The 16,950-nt window shown below is 39.9% G+C and overlaps 1 long non-coding RNA gene across 2 annotated transcripts in view; it reads left to right on the top strand.

Moving 5' to 3' along the window:
* Positions 1 to 12,643: 12,643 nt before the first annotated feature.
* Positions 12,644 to 16,950, top strand: part of LOC113964215 — a 71,175-nt gene continuing 66,868 nt past the window's right edge. For both annotated transcript variants that reach the window (XR_003533105.1, XR_003533104.1), the window contains exons 1-2: positions 12,644 to 12,749; positions 13,154 to 13,223. This is a non-coding gene — a long non-coding RNA (uncharacterized LOC113964215). The remainder of the gene's footprint in view (positions 12,750 to 13,153; positions 13,224 to 16,950) is intronic.

Raw genomic sequence — 16,950 nt, 5'->3', positions numbered from 1 at the left:
TTGTTGTCCTGCTTCAAAGCTTGTGTTTACTTCACAGGCCATGGAAGCATGTCACAAATTCATTTTGGTGGAAATAAAGGGACAAAAAAGTATAAATTCTCATGTCATATTTTTTTACTCTGTCATTACGCTAATTTAATCTCACTTTTCCCCGTGACTGTTATGTAATGTTATTCCCTGTCCTCTTACTCAGTTTTCCTGGTTGATCTGCCTTTGCTAAACATCCATGTTATTTCAATCAACGAGTAAACCATTAAATGAGAAATCTTGCAGTTTAAATATGAAACTCTGATTCATATGGGAAGTGCGTTTTTTCCTTTGTTTTAATGAAAGCAGTCTCAGCGGCTCATAGACACAAAAAAAAATCACACATGGAAAATGTGCGTAAGCTGTTTGTGCTTCAGCTTTGAGGAAATGTTTATGTTGTACCATGTTTAATATGCATTAAATTATTGTTAAATCCCTAAATTATTTTTTTTGTTGTTGTTTGAAAATAGGATAGGCCCTCTTTATTTGTAGGAATAAGCAGAAGACAGAAAATGATCTTACTGAAATGATTTATTGTTTTGGTTTACAACCATGAAAGGGAATGGCATTTTCTCGGCTGTATACGTGCCTGGCTGTTGGCAGCTTACATTTCTATGGCTAGAGTATAAGATTATTAATAGAAAAAATTATTGATATATCTCCCACTTTAAATGCTCATCAGAAGTTTGCTCCCAGCACTAACCAGTCAGGCTTTGTGGTCTTGTGGGTATGAAAGTAAGTGGCTCGTGTTTGCATGCAATAAACTTCTCTCTTCCAAAACCTGATGGTCATAAGCATCCTTCAGCACATTTCTGCTCTCTTTTCCCTAAAGTTTCTAACATTTACTTTGAATTTCTGAGTGAGCAGAATATGAATCATACAGAATTTAGTTGAAGTACACTCTACCTGTATTGCTTCCAAAACTACTAGTCTTGTTTAAAAGAATAGCAGTTTCCAGACTGAAAGCATTGAGAGAGGTTAGAATATTAACATACCATTTTTTCCCTTCTGCTTTGTGAATTCCAAATTCAATTATGCTTTCCGGGAGACTGAGTACAGTTACATTTTAAATTCAAAAGTACAAGTGCAATTTATATAGGCCAACTGGTTTCTGATCAGGAGACATAAATACTATTTCTAAGTGCTGTTTTCATCTTACTCTTTGTAGCTACTAGCTTCACCTGTGGCTCTGGAAACAAAACATTAGCAGCAGTATGAAGTAAAAAATTGAGGAAATACCATTATTATTATTATACTGTTATTGGGAACAGAGTAATCTACTCTTCTTATTTCTTCCTACCTTGACTGTCCATCTGCAGTGGGCTAGAAGAAATTATTTGTGATAAGGAGAATTATACCAAGAGAAACCGAAGTGCCTTTTTTCATTTCTGGGGGATATAGAAGTCAAGACAAGGGTCCACGTCTCTTTTAGATAAACAAAAATTGGAAAAAAAAATGCAGTACTTAAACAGCAATAGAAATAAGCTGTGTCATTATCCTTACTTTTTGCCAGAGCCCCATAAGCATGTATGAGTCAGGGCAACTAAGTAAACTTTGTAGCATGACCTACAGGGTCTTTAGGGCCAGCATAGAATATTAATTCTAAAACCATGAAAGAATCTCTGTGCAGACACTTCTTCGTCTTTCATATTGTAGCAGTTTGCCAAACAAAAGTTCAAAAATCATGAGCTTTTCCGCAGTCTACTAAATTTCTCAGATTCTTGTGCGTGTTTGTGTGTGTTATAAAGTTACCTGTTTTATTGTTCAGTACTTCTGGCTCTCAGTTTTCTCTGCAAACATAAATAATCAAAATTTCTTTTTCAGTAAGGTCACTGAATTTTTTCCATGAGTGCGGTAACTTATGATCTTGAAAAAATTTAGACTTGTTTAAAATTTCAGTTTTGCAAGAAACAGAATCCTTAAACTTCAGGTCTTAATGTTGTCAGAAAAAAAATCTAAAATTCAATTAGTGTTTTGGAAATATGTTTGATCCTAATTGGTTTTCTTTTAAATTTCGTTATTAAAATATACCATGCCTTTCTGGTCATGCATGATTTTATGGTTTAATAACTTGAGAAATTAACTTGGTCTTCCTTCCAATGATGTTTAAAATCAGCAACTAAGGGATGAGCATAAAGTCTAAGAAATGCTATGGAAAATATGGAAGGCTTAACATTTCAGTTCTGTATTAGCTACTGCACATGTGGAACTAGGAGACTGCAGATCACAAGGGGTAGTGAATCCGGTTGTTGCTTCTAAAGAGGACATCTGATTCTCAGAAGAGATGTGCTTTTGTCTGAGAAAATCCTTGGCATCTGCATGATGTACTGGAATGTATCCCCTTACTTGCAAAGCTGTAACTGTGTGTTATGTTCAAGGTTTTATTTCATAATTTTTTTCTATTCTAGTTTTCTAGAAGTTTCAACTTTGCCTTTACATAGTTATTTACAGATGAATTGAAAATAGCGTTTTATACTTTTTACCCATGTGTCATCTCCTTTAGCATTTTAAGGGAACTTCAGTGTTCTTGTTGGGTGTGATTCTTTTTTTCTTTTTTGTTCTTTTTCTGGGTTTGGGTAGTCATTTATTAAATGAGAAGAAAGTTGTTTTGATTTCTTCTGTTTTCTTTCCTTTCTTTCTCCCTCTCTATACCCCTCCATGGATTTTACTGGCAGAACCAAGATTTTTGTCCATAATCATACATTGTCAACAATGACAAGGGTTGTAATTAGCTTCATAACCAGATTATATCATAGAATCACAATCTCTCAAATGTTTAATTCCATTGGCTGTGAGTCCAGACAGCTGCCTGTAATTGCCAAGTACGTAAATGTTTGCAGGTCTATTACTGGTTTTCATAAACTTAAGGAAGCCTGATTTGTAAAAACGTTAGTCTCCTGTTTAGATTTTAAACAGACATCTTTCTATGGCAAAGATTCAGTCTATCTAAAATTGTCATGCATGCAAGTATCAGCCTCATATTTCAAGCTGAAGGATTTTTGATTTTTAAACTTGTTTGGGGTAAGTTCTTACTTTGTGCAAAGTTAAAAGTGCTGCCACTTAAAAGGCAAGAGAACACAAGGGAACACAGTTTACTGGATTCATCTGAACAAGGCTAAGTGGACTGGATAAAGCCTAATGAATTGAACAGGCTTTTGAAAAATCACTGGTGTTTTAAATAGCAACTTTGGACTAGGTCATTTGCTCCAGAGACTTAAAGTGGTGTGGTAGGCCACTGTTGGAGGCTGTAGTAGTTAAGAATAAGGGTAAAATCCTGGTGCCATGGAAATGAACAACAAAAGTCCCACAGATCTCAGAAAGGGGCCGTGATTTAACCCAGCATCCAGCTTTTTCTATTTGCCAAAGCAGACACTAAAACACAAAGCAGTTGCAGGAGAGAGCAAAGGAGAGGAGAGAATTTTCCATGCAAACAGGCATTAATCAAACAGGACACTTTATAACGAAAGACATAATAATGAGGGCTTACTCACAGTTAAGGGAATTTTTATGTCCCAGGGTTTTTCCAGTTTTGCCAGATGCTAAGTCAAAAACAAGGCAGGAGGAGGAAGGAGAAGGCTAGAGAAAGAAATATTTTGACTACTTCTAGACTCTGAAGAGAATCAAGTTCTTGTGCTAGTTTTTAAATATTATATGTCCAGAGGGGAATAGCAGAAAAAAGCACAGAATTGTAATGGAAGTATAAGTAGACACAGACCAACGGGAAGCTCACTGTGATTCTGACAGGCTTTAATTTGCCAAAACCTTGCTTGTGCTGCAGTAGTTTTCCTGTATCCGCACAGTGCAGATGTCTTTAGGAGTAGGAGGCATGCTCCTCCCATTCCAGTTTCCTAGAAATGGATGAAAGCTTGAAGATTTCTACATGCAGAGGTTTATTTATTTATTTATTTCCCCACCAGCAGCAGACCTGTTTCTCAATCCAAAAATTTTCATTTCTCTCTTTGCCAAAGCCTTTTACAGTTCCTTGCCACTGGGGGCAATCCAACACAGGTATTGTGGTGGCCAAAGCTGCCTGTACTTTGCAGCCACAGTCCTGGGGAGCTCGTGACAGTTCAATCAGCTACCTTGAAAGAAAGAAGTGAATACAGTTAAGGTCAGATGAAAACAACATCTACTGTGTTTCACTAGAAAACGAGGAGATATTTATCTCTGAGTAAGAAGGAAAGATGATAGCAACTTTAAGATTTAAATTGATCCAAGTATATGATGCTAAAGATCCTAAATGGTTTCAAATTGCAGAAGATTATCTTGTAATTTGTATATATTGCTTCTGTAGGCTGCTGAGGAAGCTAATTGCGGTACATCCTGTGGTTGAGTTATCATCTTTCTCAATGACTGAAGATCATAATTTTATCTTTAGGTGAGTTTATTGCTACCCGTCTGTTACATTCATTTGTATGCTGGAGCAGTGCTGACAAGCCTCCTCTTGTTCCCTGTACAATTTGTGTCAGCCAACCAGGTTAGTGGAAGATTCACCTCTGTGAAACTACAATATAGGAAACAAGCTCAGTCCCCAGAGAGAGCAGAGGTTTTTTTGTTTGGTTGGTTTTTTCCCTTTTTTCTTTTTTATCCCTTGTGTGGCCAGTGAATAGGGGCTGCAGCTGGAAACAGGCTCATGGGCTGCATTCATGTACATTCCAACTGACCTGACTGCACGTTTACAAACAGCAAAGTATGCAGTATCAAAGCAGGTACACAGATGTAAGTGGAAATGAGATATCCCCATGGTGCTGGGGGAAACTGATTGTTTTGTTGAGCAGCATTTGCCTTGATGCACAGTGATTCTCTGATAAGAGCATTTTCCTACACAGGAAAACTGCTGAGAAAATGGGATCACTGCTTGCCTCCATTTGCCCTCACCTCAGCCACCGGAGTACTGGCACCTGGGGGAGCAGTCACACACCACCAGCTTTGTTCAGTCTTATATTTTATTCTTTTACTGGTGTACTAAATACAGATTGGAGAGACTGCCAAGGAAACTCTTGTTTCCTTAAGCAGAAGGGTAAGTGAAACAATGGAAGGATTTATTAATTGTCAAATTAACTTATTCTCTTGATATAAGCCGATGTGAAAGACCATGCCAATTCTGCATATGTGACATCCTGTCGGATAGTTGGGGACTGATGGTAGAGAGCAATAGGGTCTTTTGCTATCCTGTCTGCTTTTCCTTTTGAAATGTTCTTGTAGTCTTTTTCTAGCATAAGTTTGGATCTCTTTTCTTAGCTTGCTGAAATGAAAAGCGTGTTGGGAATGACAAAAGGAAGATGCACATAACTACAAAGAAAGGGCAGGAGCAGGTGAATCCCAGCTGTGTTAAAAAGGCATGTAAGTTTTTAAAAAAAAAACCAGAAACCTAAACAACAAACCACAACCAAACCCTAACACAAACAAAAAAATAATGTAGATGTGTATGGTTGGGTTTTTTGTATTTTTGACTGGCCCAAATGTGACAACAAGGCAATTCTGCAGAGAGTGCTCTGTAAGGAGTGAAATCTGAGGCAAAAATTGCTAGAATAAAAAGAGAAACATATCTTAGCACTCTTGTGTGCCGAATCAGTTTAGACAGGAAGTGAAACCAAACCCCTGCATCCAAGTACGGCCTCCAAAAATGCTGAGGAGTATTTAGTTTGGGTTTAGGCTTAACGTCAAATTGGATGAAACTCCAGGTTGTCTCCCAAAGTTTACCATTTTTCATGCTAATTAAAGGTAGATGTCTGTATTCATCAACAGAAGATGAAGTGAAGGAAACTCTTCTCGATGCTCTCCTTAAAGTCAATAATGAGAGCTGATGTCAACACACTCAAGCAAATGCTGCATAGAGAGACTAGGGCAGGAACATTGCTGGGCATCAGGCTGTGGCAATTAGGCTGGATAAGAGGCAGTTTCTAGTGAAGGTGGCCAGCTGTTTGGGCTGGGTGATGAGGTGTGGGCTGGAGATGGATGTGGGATAAGAAGAGGGGAGGCGACTAAGAGGTGTTAATTATTGGCACAGATAGTGGTTAGACACGGCACCACTGTTGGGACAACTTGTTGATGGGAGTTATGAAGCATGTTGGGAGAAAAGATGTCAGGTAAAAAACTGCCCACATGTTTCTGAGCTCTGAATAGGTTTGGGGGTTTTAGAGATGTTGATGGTGACTTGGCTGTACAGCAGTTCTTGCTTTTGTAACACTGAATTGTAAGACTGTCACTTTCTGCTAATACATTCTGTTAAGTAATCTTTACGAATAAATAAGTATGCTAATATGTGTGGTCAGAGCACTGACTAGCTCTCTGGTTAGGGAGAGGGAAGCATGGGAGAAACTGTTGGTTCTCACACATCAGATTTGGTTAATGTATGCGAGTGACCCTGACAGAGGTACATTAGTTTGGCGAAAACTTTGGAAGCTACCTCTTAAATCCAAGTGTCAAGGTTCATCCTGTGAAATATGAGGTATCTGTAAAAACAGAAGTGAGCTATTTTTCAGCTGAGTTCTAACAGTGTTCACAACCTGAGCTGGATGAAATGGCTGCAGATAGATTTCTAACTAGTTGAAAAGGCTGGACAAACTCATGCATGCCAGCTCTGCTTGCCCTGGGAGGCTGCACAGCGTTTTCCTACATGTGCAGCATGGTAGCTGCCTCAAGGAGTGACTGGAAGCTTCTGTGTTGATTAAGCCAAAGGGTCCAATGGCTTGCAAAGGCTTTAAGCAAAGCCTTGTTGTACAATTTATCAGAATGGCAAAACCTTGGAGCATTTTGGCTTTAGAATAAAAATGCTTCTGATATTGCTGTCTTGCTTGCTGACCGTAGCGAGGAGTGGGTTATGAGCTGCTCTCCTGTCTGCACTCTGCCGTTTGGGTTGCGACATCCCTGGGCGGTGGTTGGAGGGGAAGGAAGCTGAGTGTCCTGTCTCTGACTTTGCACCACATGTTTCAGAGCGCGGTCGTTCACTCTCACATTTTACAAAATCTATTTCCATTCTGTCATGGTATTTCACACATTCGCATTCTGAATAAGTTAGAGAATATTCTACAACTTACAAAAATAACTTTAGTTTTAATTTTTCCTGTTACATGAAGAAACCTATCCATACTTTATCTGTTACAGATGGAAAAACTACATATGGAGAAGTCAGATCTATTAATTAGTTTATAGGCACAAAGTCCCCTAAAGAGTGCCACAGATCCATGTGTTATTCGTAAGAGCTGTCTGAAGTACTTGCACTGAATAATTTATTTCAATTTAGCCCTGTTTCTACTGTTAATTATCCAAGATCAGATTTTGCTTTTTGGAATTTTATTGTTTTGGGCTTTTTTTTTTAAACAATTTTTCCCATTTACTTAAATTCACTGAAATGAATATATTTCAGCCTACAGAAGTATTCAAACCATCACACTCATTGAGTGTGTTCTGTTGTTTCTAAGGCATGATAGGGTGATTACTAACTTCTGTTGTTTTTAATCTTTCACTCATTATTTTAATCCTAGGAGAAGGAAGAAAGTGGGAGGAAACTAGGAGAATAGGAAAATCAGCCACATGAGAACTCCAAACTATATTATTGTTTATTTCACCTTTGAGGACTGCTTCAGGACCCTAGCTAAGAATGTGGCTCTGTTGCTCCAGGAAAAGAGAGACAAACAGCATCTTCCCAGTGCTGCGTAACTCTTCGGTATTGGAGGGGGTTAGGGTCAGTTAGGAAGCAGCACGTGGGGGACCAGGGAGCACTCATTTCCATGCTCAGCCCTAGTGACTTTTCCCTGGGTTGTGCAACTTTAGACTCCACTGTGGGATCCTTTCAGCAGGAAAGACAAGAAGGGCCAGGGCAATAGGCTGGGAAAGAGTTGGGCAAACAAGGGTGAGGTAGAAGAGTGGCAGTAGTCTGAGAGTTGTATTTTTGGTTGGGGATTATTTTATGTGTGAGGCTTTAGTTGGCCTGTTTATAAAATAAACCCAGCAAAATGTACGGTCTATTAAAACCTTCGTACAACAACATAGCAGGGTAATGTAATCTGCGCCCTCATTGAATTACTGTGAATTTTGCCTGCTAAATTAGAATTTTTATTCACCCTCTCTATGCAAAAATACTTTTTCAGCATTTTTGATGCATCTACTATTGTGTAGTGTAGCTGTAGTAGTAGTTATGGAAAAGCTATCCAGAAAAACTAAATTAAACTCTACTGAAATCTGTGTCTACTTAACACTGTATGTTTTATTCTTCTAACATTGCCCTGTGAAATACCAGCACTCCTGTATTAGGTAACACACACACTAGTGGGCACTCACCACCCCAGAGCACAGGGACAGATCTGATGAGGATCTGTGGGCACTTGGGGATAGGGGATATTTGCTGTTGTTCTCAAGGGCAAAATGAAGTGACTGATGGGATTTGCAAGAGCACTGGTTGCAGCTTTAGCAATCATAATACCTTTTAAAACCTGTCCCTGATCCTAGATAGACGAGAAAAGCAAAGAAGACTGGAGAAAAATGCCTGTAACTGTGTCCTTCCTAGAGGGCCTCAAAGGAGAAAGTGACTTTTCCAGAATTAGCTAGAGAATCTGAAGTAGCATTGGACTTTGAACCCAGATCTTGCAGTATGCTGCCATAAACACAGAACATAGAAATGCTTTTGGGCAATGAATGGGAGAAAGGGTCAAAAATGTAAAATAGTTCACAGCTTGCAGATGCGTTTTCTTACTCATTCCTCTCTGTTAGTGCTAAGTGTTGCGTTTGGGACTCTGTGAGAGCTGAAAGATTTATTTAGCTGGATATGATTTATTTATTCAGGTAACTCCCTCTGGTACTATTTATGTAGTTGTGCATTTTCATATTCCAGTAAGTCAGTAAAATGCAATGTGTTGATGTACAACGGGAATGTTAAGCAATTAAACGGTGTGTTGGGCCCCACTATTGTTGATTAGGTCATGCCTTAATTAAGTTTTCTGTATGTCTTCATATCTCTTGCTGGACATTTGGGCAGGCAGCAGGCTCTTAATGCTGCCACGATTTGGCAGTGGGACTCCTGGGTTACCGCCAGTCCTTGTACACAAAGATTGTGTTGATAGAATTACGATAAGGGCTCAGGGGGAGATAAGGGCTATGTTTTGGCCCAATGGCTTGACCTTGCTCTTGTTGATCCAACAGCAAGAGTCCTATAAATTTCAAAGTGATTGGGACACATTAATGCATTTTCATTCTGGAGAGCTGCATGCATGCAGATGGGAGGGACTGCTGGTGCTGACGTTGAGTGCAGTTTGTTGATACGCAGGTGCCTGTTCTTGCGCGAATCAGTCCTTCTTTTGGCACGGCAGCTTTATGTATCCGTATTTTATGTGTGAACACAATGTTTGTCAGGCACTTGTTTGGCAGTTCCGGAGACAGAAGTTCTCTGTACGCTGGGTGTCTGTCTTGGTGGTGCTAATTCGCAACCTATGTTGCAATGCTTGCCTGGGTATCAGAAGACAGGTCTCAGACACTGGTGAGTGCTCACCAAGCCTGTTAATCATGTCAGGCTGTAGCCACACAGTTGAGTTTGGTATTCTCATCACCTAAATTCCTAAATGTACTTCTAAGGCACACTCCCTTCTAACGCAAGCTGCCCAAACATCTGTGGCGAGAGTAAGGAAAACATGGAGAAAAAGACCCGAAGATGAATATTTCAGCACAAACGTGGGAAGGAATGCAATGTAGCTCACGCAAAACCTTCTGTAGTGTATGCCATAAATTAACACAATATAAATTTATACATATTTACACCACATAGACTAAAATATATAAATCCTCAATACTGAGCCTTCTGTAGTAGGTGTAAGCAAGCAGTCCATATGTTTAGCTGATTTCTGAGGAGCTCTAGGGAACAAAATGTATCTTTGTGGAACTTTTGATATTAAGGAGATTATAAACTAGGGTAATGAGTGCAGTTCTCAAAAAGGGTTGGCTTTTCTGCAGGCTGAAAACAAGCAGCCATCTCCTGATTTGCTATCTGAGGCTTTAATTCAGCCAGGTGCTAAAATACACATGTAACATTTAAGTGCATGAATAGTCCTATTGATGTTGAAGGCCTGAAGATCAATCCATTGGATTTTCCTGGCTTCAGGCTGCATGAGTCCATTTTTCTCTTGATTTGTATACTTTCATTGCAAATACCAGCTTGTAACATCTCATTAGGTACCAGGTGTTTCCTTTTCCACCATTTCACACTGCCTATTCTAGACCAGTTACTTGATAGCCCTTGCTTGTACAGCTGTGCAGCAGAGAATTGGATCTCTAATGTTTTTTCTGTCTCTGCTTTTTTAAATAAGGAGAGAAAATTTTTTTGTATGTTTAAGGTATGAGATCTGAAGTCCAAATGTCAGGATTCTCTTCCCAAGTATACCATAGTTTCGAAGAATTAAGGGAAATCACATGATTCATGAGTAATCTTTTGTGATTTCTGTGTCTGAAATGTTGGGAAACTCTCAATTTCGCAGGGGTGGGATGAGAAGGAGAATGAAGGAAAATGAGGAGAAGAAAATGGAGAAATTGTTTCTAAGTTTTAGGATAAATTGTCCTGACACATGTTCTTTAGCACAGAGACAGTGAGGTTATTTGCAGCCTCTCATTTTGGTCACCTCTTCACACAGGTGCCTATGATAGCTTAGATAGTCTCTGGAAATGGAAAGAAACCCTTCCAAAGTAGAGTTTTCTGGTGCTGTTGTACCAGTACACCCTCCACCTCACACTGAGGTTCTACTTCTCAGCCATTAAAAAATGCCTCCAGAAGTATCTTATCAGGCCTGACGTGTCCAAACCACACCACCAAGGCAATGGTCTAGAAACACATGCTTAGTGTGCAAGGTATCAGCACAGAGGGTGCAGGCAGGGCTTAGTGGGGACAAAGGTCTTCATGTGTTTGTGATGACTGCGTCCTACTCTGTGGCTTTACTACTGGGAGAAATTCCTAGTAGAAATATGAGCAGATAACAGCAAAACTTGAAGAGGCTGGGTTCATGCCAGCTGCTGTATGATGCTAGTTTAAACTTCTAAAAATATCAAAAGCTGTGTACATTAAAGAGACAGAACTAACCTGCTGAGCCATCTCAAAAGGCATATCAGTGTTTCCTGCAGCTGTATAACTCCTTCGACAGGGTTGCAAACAGCAAGCTTCTCATCACCTATGACTCTGCAGTCAGGGATGAGGACCCAAGACCCAGATGTCCTTCTCCATCACTTCAGTGATAGAGGCAGACAAGGACCCAATGGATGGGATACTTTTCATAGGTCAGAGCATCCTGCCCTACCTTTCCTTCCAGGCCATGGAGAAACCATGAAATGAGTGAGCAACAAAGACTGTCTTTCTAGCGTACTACAGTGCTTGTGGGTGTCCTAAAGTTTCATCTCCTCCTGATGGAAGGATGACTGAGAGAAGCAAAGGCAAGTGGACTTTGATGTGGATGATATTGTAAGGAATACCGGGCAGCCAGAATTAAGCAATTAAATTTTGGGCCTTAAGGGAAAGAAGTAGTCATGGAAACTCCCTGTTTCATTGCAGAAAGTGAACCATGGCCAGTATGCTGAAGAGGGTCACAAGCCTTTTTGTTTGCAAAGCACTAGGAGCCAGTGTCACTTCACATTACAATAAATCTAATTGTCTGTGTTGCTGATGGCCAATCATAACATATGTGATTGCAGCACTCAGCACTGCCCCATAACCTCTCAAAATACCTTTTCTTTTCTTTTCTTTCCTACTTGCCTCTAAGAACATAGTTAGTCCCATCCCTTGGCATATGTACATGTACAGACCAATTATTATGGCTGCACTGTCTGCACAAGCTGAGATGACAAAATGTACTCTCCTGACTTAGGGGGCTTGCACCTTGTTGGGACAAGGCTGGTGAAACAACCGAAGTGAGTAACTGCCTTTGCACAGGCCTCTCTCCTCTTCCTTGCTTATACCCATTAGCTCAGTGAAGGACAAGACATTTCAATGGGGCTGCGAAAAATAAGGCTTCCAGTTGCTCTCTCCCTTTGTCAGCGTTGAGGAAAGACACAAACCACTTGCTCTTTCATAAACATATGGGCACAAGACCTTTAGCTGAACACTATTTGTCCTGACTCTTTACGTGGACATAAGTGCTTTGCTTTAACTGAGAAGGAATCAACTAGAGGGTCAGAAGACAGTTCAATCTTTTGTTTACTTTACTTCATCCTATCTGCAAATTTATACTTGGCCAGCTTTGTGCTATCTGAACAGTCCTAGTCTAGTGTCATCAGCCTTTGACCACCAGTGGAATGACTAGCAAAGATAGTCACAGACTAGGTAGTTGTGAGGCACAGATTTTATCCCTGCCAGTTGGACTAACAAGCTTGCTTTAATATCAGCACTTGAATGAGACATGTCTGGTAACCTCTTTTGGTAAGAGACTGGCCAAGAGAGATCAATAAAGAATGGTTATTTACACATCTTACGAACCAGTGATAGGAGTGGATCAGTTTTACACATTGTGTCTAACTGGATGCAAGCTCCTTGGAGAAAAGAAAGCAGCACACAATGAAAATGCAGAGGAGAAAGCTAATGTGGTATGTCTTTTAAGGGTATTAAGACAAACCAGTTAACTCTTTTTTCTTTTTTTTTTTCCATAAGAAATATCTTTGGTGTCACTCCAGGGGTACTAATGGAGTCCCAGAGGAATGAATTTCAACCCTGCAGTCTCAAGAGTTGGGCTTCCAGCTGGCTATGTACAGAGGTACTTGGTCTAAGTGTTGTTCTTACTGGAACAAAATCCCCTTGGAGTGATTCTCATCTAGTCCATAGGGAGAACCCAACATGCAAGTGCATTCCCACAAATGACCCAGCGTTAATTGTCAAAGGGTAAGACTCAGCAGCATTCAGAAACTCTCTCCCACACACAATTCCCTTCTGCTGCCCATCCTTTGCCAAAACCCAGTCACAGGTGCTTTGGCGTGACTCTGTTACCTGTGTTTTGTTACAATTTGCTGTTCTGTTCTGAGGGAAATTGGTAAGCAGCATGAGTTTACATGGAAAAAATGTTTTTTACGTTTTTTCCTTTAGTTGCGTTTCTCCCCTTTGTTTTGCTCTGTACAATTATTACTGTATTGTTTGATTACATTGCCCTTTTTTATCCCTCAGTGCAGACCAAGCATGCTGAAAATGAAAGGCAGCATGTAACCTTCTGAAGTCACTAATTGTAGTACTGCAGGTGAGTTGAATAACAGACTATTGTAAATTTTGGTCTGAAGTTCTTTGCTGTATAAATTGGACAACAGCAGGAGAGAGAACAAAAACTATTTCCTACCTGATGTTCTTGGAAACCTGTTCCCAGTTCTTTGTGGAGGACTGCTGCTATACTCAAATATATTAAACTAGGGACACATGAATGACATTGATACTCTGCAGTGGAAATAGCTGAGCCTTTTGTATTTATCACCACTGCATGAGACTTATAATAATCTGCTTCTTTCTCTAAATGGAAACCCTCCAGGGAAGTTTTGTGTACTCTAAATAGCATATGATGAGAGACTTGGCTTCATGTGCATGTAATGCATAATAGATAAAGATACAAGAATATAAATGCAGATGAGAGTTATTCAGTCAAGGCAAGCATGTTTTGAGGGTGGGGAAGGCATGGGGACAAGAAAAATTATAAAAATGCCAAACAATACAGTATTGCTGCTACCCTTTCTGGCAAATCTCCGTATTTTGCCAAAATGTTTTCGAGCAGCAAACAGGATCTGTCTCATAAAGTACCTATCTCTAAACACTTACTGTCCTTATGTGTATACTCAGCAGATAATCACTTCTCTCTAGCCTTGTTGCATTGAATGTTGTATAGCTACTTTGAAGGGATCTCAGTGATGAAAATAGTCTGCAAAGAGAGATGGATACAAACTTTCAGAAGAATACTAATATCCTCAAAACTACGCGTGAACAGTAATTGATCAAACCCATTAGCAGCACTGGGATGTGCATAAAGTAGCATTAATCTGTTTTCTGTAGTCACACAGAGAAAAGACCCCCAGCTTAATCTCAGCACAAAGAGGTAAGTCTCAGCTTTAACTTCAGTAGAGCCAGTGGCTTCTTATTTGAGTAAATAAACTTCATTTCTCTGGTTGTTCAAGGGATGGTCAGAGAATTGTCTTTGCAGTGGTGTTGTCTACATAAAAAAGCTAGTGTGCATGATGCTCAGGTGGAAACTGATGGCACATTAGCTGTGTGGACTAATTCTTTGTGTAAGTGTTCCAACAACTCCCTTTTTAGTGGTAAGAAGGCGATCTAATGCTCTTAGAGAAGCATCTCTATCATCTTACTGCTACTTCTATCTTTTTGTGAAGTTGAGTTTTCTTTTTGTCTCCGTAAACTGTATGATAGAAGAACCAATGACACGTGGCCATGAGCATTCATGGCCATTTCTGTATGACCATGAACATATTGCAGTGAGTATGGAGGAGCAAAGGTAATTTCCTCTCCTTAGGTGAAAATTATGGTACAGTTATTCAAGAAAAAGGTGAGGGGGAGAAACTTGCTTGTTACACTTCTCTTTTTGACCCAGTTGACGTTTCAGAGGGAATCAGTGGTTACAGCAAGAAACCACTTCCTATTTCTGGATGAAAGGCTCTGTAATAGGAAAATAAGTTCTTTTATGGCCAATTGCAAAGGAACACATATCCATTCCTGCAGCAACAGCAGATGTACATGTTTTGTTTGACCCTAACTACATGACACAGATTCAGGCAAGCAGTGAACTTAACAGGGATACCTCACACCAAGCTCCAATCCTAGGCCTGGAAAAGTGCAAGTCCGAGCATTAAGTGTAACTAAGGACCTGCATGTATGTGCACAGTGGGCTGGCTATGGGGAGATATATAAGTTGCTTTGAATTTTCTCTGTTTATAAAACTTCCGTAGTTTGTAATCTCAAAAAATACGCCTTTTTTTTTCAGTTGAAATTCTTTTTGGCTTTGTTGGGGATCTTGCTGCCAGAGAAGACCTAGGCACACCCACCTCAAAGCTTTTTCCAAATCAGGATCTCATCACAGACTGAATTTCAGATTTTCCTCGATTCTGTGTGAAAGGCTTTGAATTCATACCTTTTTACGTATTCTACCATGCTATTAGGCATTGCTTGATGAAATGGTACATTCATTATCTTTTTCAAATTTGCATAAACAACCTTTAGTGGAGCAAAACCAGGAACTTAAATGCACATACTCTGGCCACTGGCTAAGCTGTCATTCTCTGTGTGCACTCCAGCCCGGGAAGACGTTAAATGTTTACAAGCAGCTAAAACAAGAGGTTTCACTAGAGCTCCAGGTTCTGCTATTTAGAGCAGAGGCAGAAAATTGAACTGGTGAGAGACTAAACGAACCTGATGGTTAGGGCTCTTCTCTGCAAGTGGAAGCTCCTGTGTTCCCCTGCTAGTGAATGCGTATTTGTGCAAAGTTGAGAAGAGAGTTTGAGGGTGGCCCAGCACAGTGGCAAAGGGATGCTACCCAGCTGGTAGCATAGTGGTAAAGGGATGCTCCCAAATAAGGAGTCTGTTGTCCTTAGACAGAAAAATGAATTATCCTGATTGCTTGAGTATTTTATAAATGGGGTAATTGTAAGTAACAGTTTTGTGAATAGTTTTCTGAAATAGGATACCCATTGCTAGATGAAACTAGTGGGTGAGCTCAGCATACGTTTGCATATACTTCGGAATAATCCAAGCTGCATTCATCAGTGAATTTGCTACTTGCTGAATTCCCTGCCTAATTCAGGTCCCATCTCACTTTGTGGTAATTTTGTGCATGGTAGTATTTTGCTCTTTTCTGTCAAAGCAGTTTAAAAATGAAAATAAGAATCCAGAATGGCCTTTAAAGCCCTTCATACATGGAAAGCCTATTGCCAGTGCATCTTGGAAGCCAAGTTCTGCCTTTAACCAGCTTTTTATTGACCTCTAAAGGAGTCTTGGACTTGTATCTTGGAATAGAATTTACCAGTGAATGACCACCTCAGTCATGCCCCCTCAGGTTGCAACAGGTGTTGGCACCACAAATTATGTCTTCACAGAAACCCAGGAGCAGACAGATGAATGCTAGCGGGGTTTGCCACCCTGAGAAGCCAGACAAGAGTAGGGTAAGTTTGAGTTAAGAGGCTCTTAGCACCAGAGCAGTCTTGAATGATGAAATCAACTACAGAAGCAGGGTTTATTCATGCGGGTGTAATTGCAGTGTGCTTAAATCAGTTTTGAAGGTGGAACTTCAGCTTCTAGGTCTCGTCAGAAATTTTCAAAAGAACCTACCTCTCAGAGCTACTGCCAGTTTTCCTATTGTGTGCATATACAAAAATCTCATTTTGAATCTTGATAAGTTCTTGGCTTTAATAATGTCTCAAAACTGCAGGTTTCCTAGCTTATTTATCATGCACTGAATAAAAAAATTTCTTTTGTTGTTGGTAAATTCACTACCTTTCAGTTTCCTTGAGTATCAACTTGCTTTGTATTGTCTGAGGAGATAAAGGGGAACACCCCACTTAACCTCTCAACATCATTCTCTGCTCCCTTTTCAAGTAATTTTCGTGTGCCTGTAATACTGTATAACTTGTATAAATGCTACCTTTTAAGAGAAAATAATGCAATCTCTCAGTATCCATATAATGAAATCTCTCTGTTACATTCCACTGCCTAATAACGTTGTGGTTTTTTCCATTGAGGGATGCCTTATTCGGTCGTTCTGACAAACTGCTGTTTTCTTGTAGCAAAATTTGTTCGATGTAGTGTTTTTACTGTTTTGTCAATAAGCAAAAGAAATAAAAACCTTATGGGATTTGAACAAGAACATTCACACTCCGTATGTGAGCTGCGTTTGAATTGGAGTGTGGTGGGGAAGCAGAGTATAGTATGCAACCTGTTTACTGAAGTGCATGCCAGCAAGTGAGATTTCATTCCCA

The sequence above is a fragment of the Neopelma chrysocephalum genome, unplaced genomic scaffold, assembly GCF_003984885.1.
Source record: "Neopelma chrysocephalum unplaced genomic scaffold, ASM398488v2 Primary Assembly neopelma1_26b, whole genome shotgun sequence".
Taxonomy (NCBI): Eukaryota; Metazoa; Chordata; class Aves; order Passeriformes; family Pipridae; genus Neopelma; species Neopelma chrysocephalum.
This window is presented reverse-complemented; position numbering and strand designations above follow the sequence as displayed.